Source organism: Cajanus cajan, chromosome 5 (genome assembly GCF_000230855.2).
Source record: "Cajanus cajan strain Asha chromosome 5, NIPB_CcT2T_4, whole genome shotgun sequence".
NCBI classification, from domain to species: Eukaryota; Viridiplantae; Streptophyta; class Magnoliopsida; order Fabales; family Fabaceae; genus Cajanus; species Cajanus cajan.
Window position 1 is genome coordinate 44,554,361 of NC_138521.1, and position 5,444 is coordinate 44,559,804.

At 39.7% G+C, this 5,444-nt stretch overlaps 1 non-coding gene across 1 annotated transcript; it reads right to left on the minus strand.

Moving 5' to 3' along the window:
- Positions 1-2,875: 2,875 nt before the first annotated feature.
- Positions 2,876-2,982, minus strand: LOC145958475 (small nucleolar RNA R71). The gene has a single exon (XR_014434316.1). It is a non-coding gene; the product is annotated as a small nucleolar RNA R71 (small nucleolar RNA).
- Positions 2,983-5,444: the final 2,462 nt, after the last annotated feature.

The window sequence follows — 5,444 nt, forward strand, 5'->3', positions numbered from 1 at the left end:
TGTGCATACCTCGGTGCTCTCGACAACTGGGTAGCTGAGTATTGCCTCTTAGGCTTGTGCATACCTCGGTGCTCTCGACAACTGGGTAGCTGAGTACCGCCTCTCCAGGCTTGTGCATACCTCGGTGCTCTCGACAACTGGGTAGCTGAGTACCGCCTCTCCAGGCTTGTGCATACCTCGGTGCTCTCGACAACTGGGTAGCTGAGTATTGCCTCTCCAGGCTTGTGCATACCTCGGTGCTCTCGACAACTGGGTAGCTGAGTATTGCCTCTCCAGGCTTGTGCATACCTCGGTGCTCTCGACAACTGGGTAGCTGAGTACCGCCTCTCCAGGCTTGTGCATACCTCGGTGCTCTCGACAACTGGGTAGCTGAGTACCGCCTCTCCAGGCTTGTGCATACCTCGGTGCTCTCGACAACTGGGTAGCTAAGTACCGCCTCTCTAGGCTTGTGCATACCTCGGTGCTCTCGACAACTGGGTAGCTGAGTAGCGCCTCTCCAGGCTTGTGCATACCTCGGTGCTCTCGACAACTGGGTAGCTGAGTAGCGCCTCTCCAGGCTTGTGCATACCTCGGTGCTCTCGACAACTGGGTAGCTGAGTACCGCCTCTCCAGGCTTGTGCATACCTCGGTGCTCTCGACAACTGGGTAGCTGAGTACCGCCTCTCCAGGCTTGTGCATACCTCGGTGCTCTCGACAACTGGGTAGCTGAGTATTGCCTCTTAGGCTTTGAGATGATTTTGTCTCCACAGTCCACAATGCTGCTTCGACGGTTTGTTTTTTTTGATTTTGTGCCGCTGAGGGCTGGATAACGCAGGGATCCGTCTAGGGGATGTGCAGTCATTCATAGGTTTTTGTGCCCCAACTTGCATTGCTTAGTTGGTACCTGATGTTGTGTATTTTACTCGTATTTTAGCACTTTAATTCACAAGAATTCATAGCATAATCATGCATATCTTTCATGTTTTTAATAAATTTTTATATCATTTTCCTATTTTATGCTTTTCTTGGTATGTGTTGTGTTTTCTCTGAGCAGGATCAAGATTTAAGAATTAAAGAGGAAATGCTGAGCTACAGGGAAAATCACGGCCGTGATTCTAAATCACGCCCGTGATTCACCAGAGAAAATCACGGCCGTGACTCCCAATCACACCCGTGAACGCCACTGACCCTTCATAGATGTGCTCCAGAGAAGATCACGGTCGTGATTCTCAGTCACGGCCGTGATTCACTTCGCGTCCCAGCTTTTTAAGTTTTATGTTTTATTTTTATTTTATCTTTGTAATTTTTATCTTGGTAGTTTTACCTTTTTACCCTTTTAGGTTATAAATTAGATGAGGTTAGCCTAGAACGGGGATTTTTGGTTTCGGAGACAGTTTTTTAGTTTTTGACACTTGGAGAAGGTTGGGCGCCTGTGCCATCGACTCTAAGGTTTGCTTTTCTTTTATTCTTTTTTTCTTGGAGAACTACTATGAACTCCTGTGAGTAGTTTCCCTTTTTCTGGGATCAGGGCTTAGCCTCTGAGAACCTCTTTATTAATGCATTATTCAGTTTCTTAACTTTATTCCAATTCTTGATCTGTTCTTTTATATTTTATATATGAACTTTAATATTATTGTTTTCATAATAACATTAATTAAGGATGAACTGAGAGGAGAACTTGATTATAATTATGATAAACAATTAATCTTAATTTTCATAATCATAGATAATTAGGGATGAACTGAGAGGAGAACCTAATTATCGGAACCTAAAGGAACAGACTTGAGTGTTAAATCACGAGAGTTGATTTAAGCTTTCGAGGAGCAATAGATTAACAAAGATCTTAATGGGTTTAATTGAACGTAATTACCACGAGAGTAGAGATTAATTTTAATTAAACACGTCCTCGTAGCCTGAGAAGGTGCAAGGATTAAATTAGGTTAAGACTACCTTCAAGATGGAATAGAATTAATTAATGAAAATAATAATTCAATATTGTTGGAACTCTTTGTGCGAACCCTAGATTCCCGGAAATCTCCTTATCTTATCTTAAAGTTTTATCTTATTCATTAATTGCATTACTATCTCTTTTACCATCAAATCTGATCTTATCATCTCAAAACAAAAATTCAATCTGTTTTAAAATTGAAATTAAAATACTAGTAATTCTAGGTCAAACACGTAGTCCCTGTGATTCGATATTTATTACTTGATGACAACCGTACACTTGCGGTTTTCCATACATCAAGTTTTTGGCGCCGTTGCCGGGGACTACGTCTCTTGATTTAAATTACAATTATTTTAATTCGAATTTTAAAAAAAAAAAAAAAATTAAATAAAAAAAAAATTTTTTTTTTTAGTGTTTACTTCTCCAATTCAGATTTCACGGGTCACTTTCTTTTTTTTTTGCAGTGCCTTAGGGTTAATGCAAAAGAGATCTCTACGTCTTGGGAAACCAACACCACTTGATCCTAAGATTGAAAGAACTCTCCTGAGAAGGAAAAGAAACCTTTCTAGAGAATTTGACATGGCTGCACAACGAGATAATTTACCGCTTCGGGATTACTCTGCACCCGTAGCTCGTGGGATACCTGGAGGGGAGATGCAAACTGGAGCTACTGTACCAGCTTCTCTGGTGAATATGCTCAAACAGAACACCTTTGGAGGACTACCATCAGAAGATCCTAATGACCACTTAGAGGGGTTCTTGGAAATCTGTGAGACCCAGCAATTTGATGATGAAGTTTCTGATGGAATGCGACTCCGCTTATTCTCACTCACCTTGAGAGATAAGGCAAAGGTGTGGCTAAGAACAGTGCCTAGAGAAAAGATAGCAACTTGGGAATTATGTGAAAGAGCTTTTCTAGAGAAATTCTTTCTTCCTTCTAAAACTAAAGAATTGAGGAAGAAAATCACTAATTTCCAACAAGGCACTGGAGAGACTATTTATGAAGCATGGGAGCGGTTCAAGGGATATCTTCAAGCATGCCCACAACATGGCTTCAACCGTTGGCTTACCATCCAATTTTTCTTTGAAGGATTGGACCAACAAAGAACCATGATATTAGACTCAGCAGCTGGAGGATCTTTCATGGGGAAACCTATTAATGACTGCATGATTATTTTGGAAAATGTAGCCTCAAATCACAGCCAATACAGTGAAAGAGAAGTCACAGCAAGGAAAGGAACTCCGGGGCGATATGAAGTGAACAATATTGAGTTACTCTTAGCAAAATTTGATACTCTTAATCAAAGATTAGACAAGATGGAAAAAGCTAAGGTTAATTCAGTGGCTACAAATCAAGTATGTGACCTTTGTAGGGAACAAGGGCACACTGCAGTAGATTGTACCTCAATTTTTACTGGAGAAAAAGAAGATACTACTGAACAGGTGGCAGCTTCTCATAATTTCTATGACACTCCTCGAAGAGAGAAGAGTAATCCATATTCCAACACATACAACCCTGGTTGGAAGAATCATCCTAACTTTTCTTGGAAGAATAACCCAGTTCAAGGAACTAGCAATCAACAACCTAATTTCCGTCCGTCCAATCACTTCATTAATGGGGAAGGAAATCCAGTACAGACACCCTCAATTCAACAAAGTGTTTCAAGATTAGAAAACCTTATGGAGAATTTTGTCACTAATCAAAAACAGACCAATGATTCAATGGCAAATTCTATTCAAAACCTTGCTGTCAAGGTTGAGAATATTACTCTCCACAACAAGATGCTGGAAAATCAAATTGCACAGTTGATGCCTAGTTCAAACAATTCTCCAGGTAAGTTCCCAGGTAAAACAGTTGCAAACCCAGCTGAAAATGTTAATGCTGTTACTTTAAGGAGTGGGAAGAAATTAGACAGACCTGTGTCTAATCAAAATGATAATATTGAGATTGATGAAGACGCTTCTCCTATGGTTGAAAAACCTGAAAAAGAGAGATTAGAAAAAGAAAAAGTATCTTCATCAAAGCCTCAAACTGTTTATCACCCTCCAATTCCTTTTCCTCAAAGGTTAGCAAGGACTAAACTTGATAGACAATTTGAAAATTTTTTAAATATGATCAAAGAAGTGTATGTAAACATTCCATTTGTAGAAGCTCTATAACAGATGCCTACATATGCTAAATTTCTTAAGGATCTTTTAGCTAACCGAAGGAAATTGGATGATAGAGAGACTGTTACATTGATCCATCATAATTTGCCCAAAAAAAACTTAAGGATCCTGGTAGTTTCTCTATACCTTGTCTCATTGGAAATCTAAGGTTTGAAAAAGCCTTATGTGACCTTGGGGCAAGTATCAGTTTAATGCCTTTATCAATTTGCAAGAAATTAGATATGGGAGAATTAAAGCCTACAGCAATGTCAATCCAGTTAGCAGATAGATCTATAAAATATCCCATAGGAATTTTAGAAGATGTTCCAGTTAAGATAGGTAAATTTTTAATTCTGGGAGATTTTGTTGTTTTAGAAATGGAAGAGGACAAACAAATACCAATCATACTAGGTAGACCATTTTTGGCTACAGCAGGCGTGATAGTAGATGTCAAACATGGAAAATTGTCCTTATCCATTAATGATGAAACAATGGAATTTAATATTGCTAAATCTGTTAGACAACCTTCTCTTGAAAATATTTGCTGCAGGGTTGATATATTGCCTAAAGACATGGAGGAAGAAGTCATGAGATCTATTTTGAGGGATCCCTTGGAGAATTTTCTAGTTGGAGGAAAACACATAGATCTTGAGGGGATTCAACCTAATTATGTGATGGAATAACACTAAGGCCGAGAAGACCAAGAGGTGATATACTAAAGGAGGCAAGAGGAATGGGATAGTGAGGCCATTTTTGGACCTTAGCTCCTATGTTATTTTTAGTATTTATTTTATTTTCTATTTTACCCTTGTATTTTGGGGTATTTTAGTCATAGGATTTATTTTCTTTGTATTTCCTATTTTACCCTTGTATTATGGGGTGCTTTAGATGATTAGGTTTTTAATTTGGGCTAGGGTATTACACTAGAAGGGTGACGCATTTTTGGTGAGTTTTGGATCTATTTTTGGTGATAGAAAGGCTTAGGCCCAAGTGGAGGGCAAAGGTTGCATGATCATATCATACACCTTGATGTAGCCAATCTAGACCCATAGATTCCAAACTTGGTCACCAAGTAGCATCTAGGGTTCATTTGGCATGTCATTTGGAGTGCATTTACCTTATGAATTTCGGCCATGCACACTCCAAACGCAACCCTAGATGCCTCCCCTCCTATAAATACCCAACACCCCACCACATGTAAATACTTTGGATTATATGAATTTGAGAGAGCATTTCTTTGCCTCAAATCCTATCCTTAGTCCCTAGGGTTGCTTCGGCTAGCCTACCTTCATTCTCCACCCTTGGAGAGTGATACCTAGAGTGGCCTCCACCTACCTTGGAGTGAGCCAACCGTGAGCAACCAAACACC